Source organism: Humulus lupulus, chromosome 5 (genome assembly GCF_963169125.1).
Source record: "Humulus lupulus chromosome 5, drHumLupu1.1, whole genome shotgun sequence".
In the NCBI taxonomy this organism is placed as follows: domain Eukaryota; kingdom Viridiplantae; phylum Streptophyta; class Magnoliopsida; order Rosales; family Cannabaceae; genus Humulus; species Humulus lupulus.
The window spans coordinates 191,553,173-191,569,765 of record NC_084797.1 but is presented as its reverse complement, the minus strand read 5'-3'; the positions used below and the strand labels follow the sequence as shown (position 1 = coordinate 191,569,765).

The window sequence follows — 16,593 nt, the reverse complement described above, 5'->3', positions numbered from 1 at the left end:
CGTGGACTAGGCAGATTTAACTGTTGAACCACGTAAAAAACCGTGTGTTTGATTCGTTTGTCTCTTTTGGCCATTTTCTTTAATTGTTTACGTGCTCTCTTCTTTTATCTGTTGAAGAAAAACGGCGTCAACACATGCAGTAACACACACAAATTACCGAGGGTTCAGAACATTAACATTAATATTTTTTATATTTAAAATATAGAATAAGCCAAATAAATCATGAAAATTACATAAATGATAAAAATTAAATATAAATTACAGAGAGCCTTAGAATCTCATTTTAAATATATACAAAAATTCTCATAATTTTTAGAGTACTTTAAATAATTTTTTCTACATTTATTTTCTTAAATCACATATTTAAAAGCAAATAATTGAATAAAATTATCAAATACGATCAAAACTTAAATCTAAGCATACAAAACAATTCTAAATCATACAGAGATCATTCAAACATAAACTCATATTAATCTGAACAATAAAAATATTTTTCATAATTAATCTTTATTTAAACTTAAACAAATCATAGTAATTTAAAGAAAAATCAGAAAAATATCAAACGAGTTGGAAAGTGCTCTAAAATTAATGTACTAATTTTTAGGATTCAAAAGTAAAAGAAAAAACCTCCATAAATACCCAGATCGAGTTCGCCGAAGCCTCGCCGAAATCTTCTTCTTCTCCGTCGCCGGCGAGATTCTAACTCCTCTTTCCACTTGTTTTTTACACTCCAAACCGGTTGGAATTTGTTCCCAAAGATCCTAGCACCTCAAATAACCCTTGAAGCTTAAGAAAACCAACCCATGATGAGATCATGCTTGTCTTCCCCATCGCCGGTGTACCGCCAAAAATGGCGGTCAAAATACAAAATTCTGTTTTAGAGCTTTTTGATCCGTTTCTTCACGTCCGAAACACTTCTTAGGGTCCCTCTAAGCTTTCTAAACACTTCAAACAAACCCGGAACCTCCCATGTTCTCTTAGATCTGAAATTATTCAAGAACACCCACTTTAATGTTGAAATTTTGTGATTTTTTAAAACGACATTTCTAGCCCATTTTGTCACGTCAAAAACATTCCTTAGTTCATAAGAAAGATATTTCAGACACTCAAAACTACCCAGAAATTTCCTAGAGCTCTCAAACCCAAAATCTCCCTTTCTCTCTAGAAAACTCAAGAACGTCTATTTTCTTCTACTAGTGCGACTCTCCCTCTCTTCCCACGATTTTGAACTGTTGAGAGGCCCTCTAAATCGTGCTTAAACAAAAAGAAACAAAGGCTTAACCACTTGGTTGTTGTTGACCGATTTTAAGCCTATGCATAAGGAACTTCTTTTAAAATTAAATAAAAGAAATGGCGATCTTATTATAACTAAATTAAATTTCGAATTTAATCAGTTAATTGCATTTGAAATCATATTCTAGTGTCATTTAAATGCCCCTCAACTAAATTCAAACATAGGGACATTATGGTCATTTCATAATTACATGCAATTACCATTATTTAATCCATTTAAATAATAATGCAATAAACCGTATAATAAAATAAAATGAATTCTTATCATGTTATTAATATTATTATGCTCATAATAATAATAACATTCACAACATAAATAAATAATTAAATTAACCCACGTAATTAATTATTTATTAGGCATTATGCACATGTCGAGATTTAAATCTCATTCCAAGTTCTCAAACATAAGAAATCGAGAATCTTTGTTATCATTGGAATCCATACATATCTAAACCCATAAATATATAAAATGACAAAATACTCTCAGTGGAAAAATTACAAAATGACATTTTCGAGAAAACAGATATTACAATCACATATATAATTAAAGGGGTGGTCGGCCATGTGGGAAATTATTTGGGTGGACCAAATGATTTAGAGTTTAATCCCAATCTAACTATAAGGGTTAAAGGCACCAAGTGGATAGTAAAACACTTGAGTGTTTTTAGGATATTTTGTAGAGTTGTGTAAGCTCTTCTAACCCCCAAAACCCACCACACTATCTCTCTCTTTCACTATCATATTTTTGAAAACTCTCTCAAGTTTTCTCTCCATCTTCGACCTCAAGAACACTAAGGTGGCTTGGAAGCATTTAAGCCTTGGTCTAGGAAGGATTTTCCCTAAGGTAAAGTTTCCATAAACTAGACTTTTGTAAGGTTTTAACCATAGATTTTTCAATAGCTGATTATATATGTTGTTGGGGGAGTTGTTTAAGGTTTTGAAAGGGTTTTTAAGGAGCCAAAGCTAATAGGAAGATCCAAACCTTAAGCAATAACAACAAGAGGTAAAAAGTTTACTTTTATGGTTGTTAAAGTATGGTTTTTAGTTTTAAGCATTATTTTGTATAGTTAATGCTTAAAGTTTCTTATTGGTGATGTAATAAGGATATGGTAGTTGTTTATAATTTTTATGATGCTTGTGTGTTGATTTTTAAAAATAGGGACCAAAACCCCCAAGGGTTTTGTAGGAAACCCTAAAACAAAATACATATTTTGAGTTGTGACTTCCAAGGGGTCAAGCATCCACTGTATATTGATTTTGTAAAATTTAATTGTACTGTGATATTGTTGAGATTGAGTACATAAAATTTAGCTTTTGAAACACTAAAAAATGTTTAAAAATGAGTGAGTTATGCTATTTCAAAGTTTAGGTAAAAAACTGTTTTTTCGTATTCTTAATTTCGGAACCAAGTTTAGACAGCCACTGTATAGGGAAAATGAACCCAATTTTTTCTAAAATTTGGTGGACATATTATTGGCATAACCTAGTATTCTACTGTAAAATTTGGTAATAAAATAATGAATGGTTTGAAAGTTATTGATTGTCAAAGTTTGGAAAAAATAAGAACTTGAAAATAAGGTCATTTTTTTACCTAATTGTTGGAAAATAATTTCACCAATAAAAAATGCTCATTTAGACCTAAGATTTTACAGAAACCTAAATAGCATACCAAAAATGGAATTGGGAAATTTTGGTAACAATTGGGTAAGTAAATTTAAAGTTATGAACTAACAAAGTATGTAGTTAAAAATGTGAAAAATAAATTTTTCACACTTAGTATAAAAAGTGAGATTTTGGAACTTAAGGTCAAAAGTAAAAATTTTGCTTATTGCAAGATATAAACTTGGTAAGTCTTGAAAATATATTTTCACTAAAATTTACCACTTTGAGTTGAGTGTGAATTATTTTTATTAAAGAATTTTTATTCTTTTTAAAAATAAATGATTTAATTTATTATTAGTTAAAAAAATTAAAAGAGGGTTTAAAACCCTATATTTTGAGAAAATGATCAAGTGAATTATTTTTCTAGTAAGTAAACTTAATTAATTGATTTTGAAAAATTAACTAATCAAAATGGGAAATTTTTAACGGTTCTCCTAATTAAGACAAATTAGGCAATTTTCTTTAAAAAGTTTTTAGAGTTTAAAACCTTAAAAAAATAAAAGGAAAATCAAGAGTTTATTTTCTTTAAAAATAATTAAGGAAATTAATTAGTATTTTCTAGATATAATTCCAACTAAAATCTTTCATATATTTAACCGACTTGTTGAAAGTACAGGTTAATAGCGATGCGTTTAAAGAACAAGAGTTTTAGCGGATTGTGGGAAAATACTATTGTGATACCCGAGCCTAGGTATCGAGACCATATGATAGGTTTCCCCGAGACTTAGGGTTTAGTCTCGAATATTTTTGTATGAATTTCCTTAATGGGTTTAAAACCAAATAAGGATTATTTATCCTTACAAATGATTTTTATTAAAATGACCAAACTTCCCAAAATAATAATAATAAATTATGAGTGCCACAATTAATCTGAGTATACTGTATGAATAACTACAGTATTGGCTAGCATAACTGGACTGAACGTTGAAGGGTGAAATCTTACTGAGAGCTAAGGACTCCAAGTAAGTCAACTTATATTGTGTGGCTGCAACGTGAAACGACTATTGTATTGTATGTTAGTATAGGGACACATGCATATATATCCACTATCGTAGAAAGTTGCTTAGAGACGTTAGTCTAGTGAGTACTGATTTAGAAAATATGAACGGTAGATATCCGTCATATCCTAGACAGCTGATCCCCGTCACACTGCTTGATTTTATTATGTTCGGTTCATTACCGCGACGAGTGGCCAAGAGGTGAGGATTGCTGGTTAAACCTAGGGGCGCCAAAATGAATGGGACCTAGGGGCCCTCATGCTTACTTAATCTGTGAACGGTTAGAACCCGAGCAAGTGCTCCGATAAGTTATTCCCGGATAGCAGCCGTGAATATTCGCCATTCAGTGAGAGTGCCTAGAGATACTAAGGGTTGCCAAGTTTGAGTGAGGCTGAACACCCTAGGGGCAATTGCTCACTAGCACCACTAATTAACATAGAAGTTTCTGTAAAACCGTGTAAATTCGATTACACTCTTTGATAAGTAGTGATGCCCTAGGTAACTTAATGGTTACCCTCATGAGGGATTTACTCTTGGATAAGTAGCGATGTCCTAGGTAACACGATAGTTACCCTTGATGGGGATATTTATTGCCTAGATCTTAGTGTTGAGACTCGGTTCTCTCTTACAGATTAGCATTTATGCTGGACGGCGTGTTATGCCTGAATTGTTGGAAATTGTCAAGCGTTGGTCTCGAATTATATGGTGATATATTATATCTAGTTGCTCTGGGATTTTCTGAGTGCAGGAATTTATCTGTTTATTTGAAATAATTTATCATCGGTTATCAGGCATGACCATAAGTTTTCCAGGACGCTTTTGCGTTCTTGAAATTGATTGTGTAGGGTCCAGATGGATCCGGAACCCTAATTCTCTGCATGTTTTTGTTTTAAGGTTGAAGTTATTAAGCGTTTTCGCTTACCTAGTTGTTTCCTGTTGTAGGTAAGAACAAGGGCAAGGCATAGCAGTGAGCGCTGAAGTCTACCTTGCAAATGTACATGTGGACCGACCTTTTGTGAAGTCGTTTTATTTTTTGAAATTTTGTGTAATTTTCCTAAACTAGGCTCTCTCTACTCTTTATAAAATATGTTTGTAATTAAATGTTAAGTATGGCCATACGACTTTTTTAAAAGTTTTTTTCATACAGGGTTTTGAGACATTTTGTTAAATGAAAACATTTATATTTCCGCATTATCGAGTCTTGAAAAGTTGGGTCGTTACACTTTGTTGAGGTTTTATGCCCTAATTAAAACACAATTTCTTTGTAATCTCATTTATTATCAATAAAAGAATAGAAGTTATTTTTTGACTTGGTCAATCACTTTGCTCACATGTTTTATTTTTCATGATTATTTGTGTAATATAAAATTCTATTAAATCCCGAGCATATAGCTAATCGTATTTATAGTGACATAATCACAGTAGAATATAAATATGATTATATGTTCAAAATAAGTTAGTCCTAAGAATAGTCAGTGCACAGGATTTACATTGACTTGTCAATCTACGATATGATCTACTTACACATTGCAATGTTATGTTCTTTCCAAAACATTAGCAAAGTAGATAAGATCGGATGTATTTGCTACATCGGATGGGACCGATATTGACAGTTGATAGGATAAGTAAATTTACTGTTATTATCTATCTAGTCATATCATATAGTTGACCATAGGTCAATTCAATCTCAATTCTGAGTGGTTAGTATTCTAATTGATTGTATTATTTGAGTTCTTTGACTATTGTTCGTTACCAGCTTACCCTACGGACTAGCCCATACTTACATCTTGGGAACTCGGTATTATAATTGAGTGGGAGTGTTAATCATAGATATAAACATCTATAGCTTCTGATGAAGAAGTGAAACGATGGTTTCCTTTCAGTTTGTTTCAAGGTGCTAAATGATAAAGATCTCATTTCAGTAATTAATATTAGTTTACTGAAATATCATTTACAATTAACTAAGTGTAGGCTATAATAAATGTATATTATATAGTTACAAATGTCAAATATTGTAGGCTATAATAAATGTTATGTTATAATATAATGTTAGATGAATACGTTATATATATATCAAATGTTAGTTATATTATTTAAATAAATATTATATAGTTACAAATGTCAAATAGGCTATAATAAATGTTATAATAAATATTGTAGATGAATACGTTATATATATCAAAGGTTAGTTATGGAGGCTTTCTAGGTGATTTTATCCAAGGTACAACGGGTACCATGAGCCTATGAAATCAAGCTCCAATAAGTTATCATAAATCTAACAAATAAATTTACTAACTTATTAATTCCTCGTGACTCCACTAAAGACTCGGAATTGCACTCTTGAATTCATAGAACGCTCTATAACAAAAATAGATATGCTATTAATTATCCATTGTTACGACCATAATTGTCACTCAATCCTCTATAGATGGTCTACAATGAGATGGGACTAAAATACCGTTTTACCCCTCATTGTATTTCATCATTAAAACACTTAGTTCCTTGTAAATGATATTTCAGTAAACTAATATTAATTACTGAAATGAGATCTCTATCATTTAGCACATTGAAACAAACTGAAAGGAAATCATCGTTTCACTTCTTCATCAGAAGCTATAGATGTTAATATCTATGATTAACACTCCCACTCAATTATACTACCGAGTTCCCAAGATGAAAGTATGGGCTAGTCCATAGGGTAAGCTGGTAACGAACAAGTCAAAGAACTCAAATAATACAATCAGTTAGAATACTAACCACTCAGAATTGAGATTGAAGACCTATGGTCAACTATATGATATGACTAGAATAGATAATAATGGTATGTTTACTTTTCCTATCAATTGTCAATATCGGTTCCATCCGATGTAACAAATACATCCGATCTTATCTACTTTGCTAATGTTCTGGAAAGAACATAACACTGCAATGTGTAAGTAGATCATATCGTAGATTGGCAAGTCAATGTAAATCATGTGCACTGACTATTCTTAGGACTAACTTATTTTGAACATATAATCATATTTATATTCCAATGTGATTATGACACTATAAATACGATTAGCTATATGCTCGGAATTTAATAGAATTTTATATTACACAAATAATCATGAAAGATAAACATGTGAGCAAAGTTATTGACCAAGTCAAAAAATAATTTATATTCTTTTATTGATAATAAATGAGATTATAAAGAAATTTAGTTTTAATTAAGGCATAAAACCCCAACAAAGTGTAACGACCCGGATTTTCAAGACTCGATAATGCGGAAATATAAATGTTTTCATTTAACAAAATGTCTCAAAAACCCGTATAAAAAAACTTTAAAAAAAGTCGTATGGCCATACTTAACATTTAATTACAAACATATTTTATAAAGAGTAGAGTGAACCTAGTTTAGGAAAATTACACAACATTTCCAAAAATAAAACAACTTCCCAAAAGGCCGGTCCACATGTACATTTGCAAGGTAGACTTCAGCGCTCACTGCTCTGCCTTGCCCTTCTTAACCATGTCCACTAAAGACATACAACTTCTTATCAATAAAGCTTAACCATCAAACTTTGATGAATATATTGAAATTATTAAATGATAATATAATCTACGTGTATAGAACATATGGAGATTATCATATATTGGCGTCGCCTAAAGACATACCGTTTAAATAGTATAACTAAAGGTCCATAATACAATAGAAGAGAAAGCTAAGTTTGATGTTATAAGTTTGATGGGTATTAAAGGTTATATTAATGAAGTAGTATATGATAATCTCCATAATACAATAGAAAAGAAAGCTAAGTTTGATGATTTTCAAGACTTAGAGGTTTCTCTATAGAAGACTAGGTTTAAATACATAACCTTTAATTATTTGTTCATCTAAAGATATTTCAATGTTCAAATACTTAATCAATTAATTAGGGCATTTGGTCCCATATGACGTTGTAGTCATTTATATGAATGGCATGCATGCATGGACAGTGTTATTACTGCTGGTTTAAGATTTTGAAGTTTTGTATTTTCAAAACTTTTGAAGAGTTTTTATATGAATGGCAGATGGTTTAGAGTTATTCATATGATAAAATACATATGAATAACTAGCTTCTAAGTTAGCTTTCTCTTTTATTGTATAATATTTTATAAGTTTATTAATACAATGGGTTACCATTGCTAAAACTCCTTGCGATAGTAGAAGGGGACAGTGAATCTTTTTCAGAAATTCCAAGTTTTCTCAAGGATCTTCTATTAGGTATTTAAATTATTTCAAAATGATAAAAGCATTGGTTATTGCATATAATAGAATCTAGGCATTGCTTCATTAAACTTGTTTATGCCATTGATAGGCTTGTTAAAAGTTGTGTTAAAGTTCACCCTAGATATGAATATGTATAGATACGTCACATTTTATATGAGAAAATAATAAATTTACTTGTTAAGAAGATTTTTCAGAAGAATTGCAGTTTCAGTAAAAATATTTCATCCACACTCTACTATCATATGAATATAAATTTTATTCTCAAAACCCAAGTCTTTTTCATATCTATAAAAACAACTATTTTTATAATCAATTATAAACTATATATAAGAAGTTCTTATAAACTAAAAATACCAAGAATATATGAACGTACCTAGAGACATAGAAAAGTATACCAATAAACTCTGTCAACTCAGTATAGATAGTAACAATATAGATATATTAATAAATGAACTAAAAGAAATCTAGATAATTAGTTTGATAATTTATCACATAACATAGTAAACACTTTTAACGAATATGATATCCAGTTATTAAACGAAGAATATAATATTAGCTATAAGTTTATATCTGGTCAAATTACTTTATTAGAAAGTATTAAAAGTGACATTTTCAAAAATAGAAATCAGACAGTCATAAATATTACTGATTATTAGTTATTTTTAAGCCTACAATAACTAACATTTGATATATATATAACGTATTCATCTACAATATTTATTATAACATTATATTATAGCCTACAATATTATGTAAATTTATTATTTTCTCATATAAAATGTGACTTATCTATACATATTCATATCTAGGGTGAACTTCAACACAACTTTTAACAAGCCTATCAATGGCATAAACAAGTTTAATGAAGCAATGCCTAGATCATATTATATGCAATAACCAATGCTTTTATATTTTTGAAATAATTTAAATACCTGATAGAAGATCCTTGAGAAAACTTGGAATTTCTAAAAAAGATTCATTGTCCCCTTCTACTATCGCAAGGTGTTTTAGCAATGGTAACTCATTTTATTAATAAACTTATAAAATATTATACAATAGAAGAGAAAGCTAAGTTTGATGGTTTTCAAGACTTAGAGGTTTCTCTGAGTTTAGAGAATAAGATTTAAAAATAAAAGAAGTGAGTCTACAAGCCAGACTCCTTAGTTTATTTATACCGAAATAAAAAGTTATCCTCTATTATTTTATTAAAGAGAGGATAAGATGATAAGGTTAAGCATTTATGGGATTTTGTTTTTTATGAAAAGATATTATGCGTAGCACATGGGTGGCTACCTTTGGTCTTTGTGGAAAGAGCATCTTATCTTTAAATCAGACTTTAAATCGTAGTGCTTCCCATAGTAGGGTCCTCAAGTCCAAGTAGGTCGATGGAGTCTTCTGCATCATATGTCCCATCAAATTGACTATTCCACTCCATTTTCTTGTCAACAGCTTTATTGATAAGAAGTTGTATGTCTTTAGTGGACATGGTTACTTGATTGGCGGTAGGTGGAGTGCTTTGTTGTTGACGCTGATGTCGAAAGGCATCCACTTGAAGCTTAAGACTGGTAATTTGGTCCCAGCAGGCTTCATTTTCTTCTTTTAATTTTTTGTTTACTAAGTCTTTTTCTATTATTGTTTTATTATAATAAATACAATTGGGGCAATTTAATTCGGTTACTTTTTCTTTCCCCTTATCTTTTGTCTCATCATAATAATTGAGATCCCAATACATAATAGCAGCTTTAGTAGCTTCTTCATAATTTATTTGGCATTTCCAAATGGCATTATTAAATTTATCTACTGTTTCGGCTACTGATTGCCATGACTTATATAATCCTGGTTTTTTCCTTTGAAATACTAAATAGTAATAAAAAAATTTCTTAATTTGGAAGTATTCTATTAGGCATTTTACTACTACCTAGAAATATCTAGGATTATTAAATAGATAGGCGTAATGAAGATTATCTAATAAGCATTGTTGTTCTTTACTAATGGCATTGTGAGGGATATATTTGGTTTCACTATTACCATAACAATGTAATACTAATTCTCTGAAGGATATTGCCTCACCTTTTTCCATTGGCTGACTATATATTATTTGGTCTACTGCTTGTCTGTTTGCCATTTTGGCTCGGGATGTATTCCAGGCCTATACATTATTGGACGAAATGGTTGTCGGTCCATTTGTATTGTAAATTAATCGAGATAATACATCAGCATAATAATTATATTTTCCTTTAATATGCTCAATAGTATGATTATATCCTTTAATAATAAAATTATTAAGGAATTTTGTCAATCTATTAGTCATTAGTTTTTTATTACTTTGCCTCATTTTTTCATAAAAGCTTACTATTGCTTGGCAATCTGTTCTAATAGTAAATTCTTTTTTATTAATTAAATAAAGATTGAATGCATCTAAGGAATATTTGATTGCCATTATTTCGGCATCAATACTAGTAATACTTTTTTCTTTATACTATCCTGAAGCATATCTTGATATTTCTTCAGTATCTTTATTAGAATATTTATTAGGCTTTTTCTTTAATACTGCTCCCTATCCTTTATCACATCCCTCTGTTTCTATTATTAAATAATCAGTTATTAATGGAAGGGATAAACTTTCTAAGGTTTTTACTACTTCTTTGATTTTCTTTACTAGTTTAATATCTTCAATGTTGAAGTATCTTTGACCATTAAGTTTGGTTTTATTATATAATGGCTCAAGTAATTTAGATAAATTCTTAATTTATGAACGGGCATAATTTAATAATCCAAGAAATTATTGAATACTTTTTAAATCTTCAAACTTTTCAGGGAAATCTAGTATTTTTTTACTAATATGATCTTGTAATATTATTTTCCCTTTTCCTATTTCGGATCCTAGAAATTTTATATATTCTTTTCCTAATTCCATTTTCTTTTTGCTAATAATTAAACCATACTGTTCAAATTTTTTTAAAACTTGTTTTAAATGGTACTCATGTTCCTTATAATCTTTGCTAAATACTAGAATATCGTCAATATATACTAAACAATAACTTAATTCATTAAATATTTTATTCATTCTTCTCTGAAATATTACTGTGGCATTTCTAACCATTCAAATAGTCGTTGTGGGCAAACAAATGTTGTCCAGGGAATACTAGCTTCTGCCATCTTTATTTGGTAGAAACCTGATTTTAAGTCAAATTTACTAAAAACTCTACAACCTTGTATTTTATTTATTAAAACATCTTTATCAGGAATATTATAAGAGTCGTCTTCAGTATTATCGTTTAATCTTTTATAATTTATTACCATTCTACTTTTTCCCCTAACTATTTTACTATGGTTTCTTACTAGAAAAGTAGGACTCATATGTGGTGAGTCACTATGTCTAATAAATTTATTTTTTAATAATTCGTCAATATGATCTTTAAAATCTTCTATGTCTATAGGATTAAATTTTAGTGTTTAACCAGCTATTTTATAATCTGGATTTTTTATTAATACTTTACATATTGGATTATCATTTTGTTTTAAATTTTTCATACTATTTCTGATATTTCCTTGTTTTTGTAGTTTATATATTAAATATTCTATATCGTTACTAAATATTAAGTCGTATAATTCTTTTCCTGTTATTATTTCTCTATCTAGTTTTATTTCTTTTATTATATCTACTAATTCATTTTCTTCTATATTTTCTTCTATTAAATTTTTACATGATCCTAATATTTTACAGTTACATTGGGTGTTTTCTAAATTACTAGGATAGCCACCACGCTTCCGCAGCAACTCTGATTGAATGAGTATACTACTAGCCATTTTATAAATATTAACATATTTTTTAGTAATGTTAATGCCTCCGTTTTGTTTTAATATTAAATCTAATCCTATAATAATATCTATATTATTCATTTTTAAGTCCCTGAGTCATACTTGGCCTGATTGATACTCGTTGCTATAATCATTACAATTTGTAAAGAATTGAAATTTACAAGGGTCAAGATAATATTTATATTCAAAAGTATTCGTATCCATTTGTTGGGCTATTCTTGGTGAACTAGATGTTTTCCAATATTTTCTAGGTATTAGTGTACTATCCATTACTACGGAACTGCATCCCGTGTCAATAAAATAGATTATTTCTATTTTTATATCTTTATGGATGAATAATCCTTTTATTTTTAGACTGTATAGATTACTAGAATTACAAACTAAATGTATAGCATCTATCAGTTCAGTTTGCTCTTCTTGATTATTTATGGTATTATTAATATGTTGATAATTTATTATTTCTTCTTCTAATAGTGCTACTCTATTTTCAAGTGTTCTAATTCTTTCTTCTATTATTAAATTTTATTAATTTTATTTACTTGACTGACTTCTCCTATATTAGTTTGATATAATTTATTAATACATTTAATGCACATTTCTTCAAAACAGATACTACATTTTGCTCTTTTACTATAGCTCGGGTAGAATTTACAATTACTACATGCTCTTCCTAAGCTTCCCTTATTTATTTCCCAGTTATGTATACATTCTCCAATATCCATAAATTCATTTAATATCTCATATTCTGGATTTATATTAACATGGTATTCTTCTTCATCTGAACTATTATTTTGTTCTTCTATAATTTGGTCTAGGTCTATTTCTTCTATACTATAAATATTTTCTGTGTCAGACATATCATCTTCAACATTAAGGAAATCCATATTAAATTGTTCTACTAACATTGCTTCTCTACTAAAATTATTATTTTTCTTTCTGCAACTAGTAGAGACGTGTCTTATCTCTCCACAAGAAAAACATGTTATTTTATTTCGATAATCTCTTTTATCATTATATCTTCTTACATGTCTACATTTTTGAAGGAAAGGTCTTTTAGCGTTACTTCGTCTTAATTGATAGTACTTTTTATTCCCTTTATATTTTTTATTATGTCTTAGTTTATACTCTCTATCTTTTATTCCATATTGTTGTGGAGTAAATATATTACTACAAAAACTAAAATTGTCTCCTTTTAATTGTTTTTGTACTTAGATAAAAGTACATTTATCTACTAAATGTTTTAGGATAAAATTCCTCTAATACTTAAACTATCCATGGTCGTATTTCTAGTGTGTGCCATGTTATTATTCCATGAGTTTACTATTTCTGTTCCTAAAGCTCCAGGTAATTTTATTAGCATTTTATCTCCTAATTCACTATTAATAGCGTTTCCTGAAATACTTCCTAATTTTACAAAATCATTAATATAAACTTTAATATATTTCCAATCCCTAATATATATTTGTTCTAGTTTTTTCGTAGCATCTTATCGAACACTTAATAATCAACTATTAAGATCTTCTCCAATTATTGAAAGATGTATTTTATTAACAAAATTATAAGGTTTATTTCCTAAATCAATTAATTCTTTTATTTCATTAGGGTACCGAGCTTTATACCTCTCCCAATGTGCTTTTACTGTTTCTCCTAAATAGTTTTCTAAATAAGCATACATTTCCTCTCCAGTGTGATTATGCTCATTTTTTACCAACTCATTATTACTGAATTCCATAGTTGGGGGTCAATATTTGTTATAATGAGTTGGAAGTCAAATAATCTCAAATAATACAATCAGTTAGAATACTAATGACTTAGAATTGAGATTGAATTGATCTATGGTCAACTATATGATATGACTAGAATAGATAATAACGGTATGTTTACTTGTCCTATCAGCTGTCAATATTGGTCTAGTCTGATGTAACAAATACATTTGAACTTATCTACTTTGCTAATGTTCTGGAAAGAACATAACACTACAATATGTAAGTAGATCATATCGTAGATTGGCAAATCAATGTAAATCATGTGCACTGACTAATCTTAGGACTAACTTATATTTGAACATATAATCATATTTATATTACATTATGATTACGTCACTATAAATACGATTAGCTATATGCTCGAGATTGAATAGAAATTTATATTAAACAAATAATCATGAAAATAAAAATGTGAGCAAAGTGATTGACCAAGTCATAAAATGATTTCTATTCTTTTATTGATAATAAATGAGATTACAAATAAATTGAGTTTTAATTCGGGCATAAAACCCCAACAATCACTACATTGGCACAAAGACTAAAATGCTCTTTGCATATGCTTTGCTCTCTAATGCCCTCAGGGGCAAATTAGTCTTTTGCCACATTTCCAGCAATCTCAATTATCACCTCATAATTTCCTCGTTAATTCCAATATCCTCAAATAATTACTAAGGAATTTTGCATTACCCGTTAAATCTCAATAATATACTAAATTACTAAAATACCTCTAGGCTCACTCTGAGCCAGGTATTTGACTCCGTTATGACTAAACTGTTAACTTGCTCCCTACGATCGCCTAGTGCTGACTAACTCAAATTTATTCACATAATACTGTGCTCTTAATCACAAAACACACATATTCAAATACGCCATCAACGGGCCAACATTACGAAAATGTCCTAATAAGAAACAGACCCACATGCATGCTTAATATACTAAATATGCAAATACACTCATATTATAATATAACTCACATAATTCATATAATCATGCATATAATCACAAACATGCACATAATATTCAATTATTGCCCTCATGACCCCCTAATAAATCAACTAAGCCTTATTAGGGAAATTTGAGCGTTACATATATATACTAACATGCAACACTCCTAATAGGTGTTCTACTCTATACTCTAAAATATCTCACCAAAACATTTTTTTTTATTTTACCTCAAACTTTTACATTATACCATACATCAAGAATCATGGGGCTCCATCTAAAAATCAATCGGTGATTAATGGAGTTATCTATGTTCATATTAATGGCTCAATATTTTTACACTTACCATGTTTGACAACATACTCCAATACCCCTTTTTCAAGATGGTGGTGATTTTTCACTCACCAATCTTAAATCACATGTGGCCTTTTTTCAACTCGCTTATTTTTATGAATCTCAAAGGTATTTTTGCACTATGCGGATCTCGTGCATCTTAGCTCACTATTAGGATCTCAAGTGTCTTATTACACTATGCGGATCTCAAGCATTTTTAAAGTTATCTCACTCTTTGGATCGGTGTGGATCGATGCAAGCTGGGAAATTGACTCAAGATACCATGACCACTACAAGAAAAAGACTCAACAGCGACGACAACCATTGCGACGAGAGTCGTTGCTGTATGTTGTCGAAATCCATGAAAAAGTCATTTTTTTAATTTATTAAAATAAATAATTTATAGCGACGACATGTCGTCGCTATAGGGTCGTTAACAACACACAACATACTCTCCAAATTCCAAATTTGGAGGGAACAAGATGCAGGAACTAACTCTACGACAACGACCTGTCGTCATCGTAGAATCCTCGTAAAATATATATATATATATATATCTTTGTCTATATCGACGACATGAAGTTGGTTGTCAATTTTCACTCCGTATAGCGACAACATGTCGTCGCTATAGAGACTCATTTAATCCAGTGGGCAATTAAAATTTCAGTGTATAGAGACGACATGTAGTCGCTACAAGGTCCATAAAGAAAACGGAGGGAAAGTGGACCGCCGTAAATTTCAGTCAAATTTTCACTAACGACGACGAGTCGTCGCTGTAGGTTAAAATGAAACGACGTGTTCTGTCTTCAGCGACGATTCTGGGGTTAGACCTATAGCGACGACATGTCGTCGCTATAAAGTCCATTGTCATTAACCCCAACCCAAGCCACTTCTTTCCTCATTTTCACAAAATTTGAAAAACGGAAACGGTTTTTTACCATCTCTGCCACCCAACCCCCTTTAGGCGATTTTCAGGCCAATTTTTTACCCCATTTCTTCAAGTATGTGTATTTATCACTCATTATTTTGTATTTTGTTCATTAAAATGTATTTTTTGTCAATATTTGTTTGATTTTTGTATATGGTAAAAATGGTTTGTGATCATTTTTTTTTTAGTTTTTTAGATTGTGCAAGGATTGTGAGTGTGGTGAATCTACGTTGGTTGGAGGATTAATAGAGGTATATATGCATTTTTATTTATCTTTACTATATTTTTTGGGGGTTATATATGTATATGTTTATTATTATATATATATATATGTATGTGTATATAAATTAATGTGTATAGGTTTTTTTAAGAAAATATGGATTGTTTATGTTGATGAAATTTTTTTCATAGATTAATTTATATGCTAATTTAGTTTAATTTTGATAATAAAAAAATTAATTTGACATAAAAAAGTTTCATAGTTGTTTAATTTTTTATTATAATAAAATTATATATTAGGTTATAAAAATATATTAATTTAGATGATATTTCATTGTATTGGGTATTCTATGTTATAGGTTAGATAAATCCATATTA

General features: G+C 29.6%; 1 protein-coding gene across 2 annotated transcripts in view; it reads right to left on the bottom strand.

The window, feature by feature from the left end:
- Positions 1-451: 451 nt before the first annotated feature.
- The window catches only part of LOC133777970 (mitochondrial protein import protein ZIM17-like), a 39,497-nt gene continuing 23,355 nt past the window's right edge, over positions 452-16,593 (bottom strand). The window contains exon 10 of one of the 2 annotated variants that reach the window (XM_062217753.1): positions 452-983. The gene's annotated coding sequence lies outside the window, so the exon portion shown is untranslated. Of the gene's footprint in view, positions 984-7,229; positions 7,472-16,593 lie in introns of those variants that run through there. The other variant, XM_062217752.1, reaches the window with a different exon arrangement.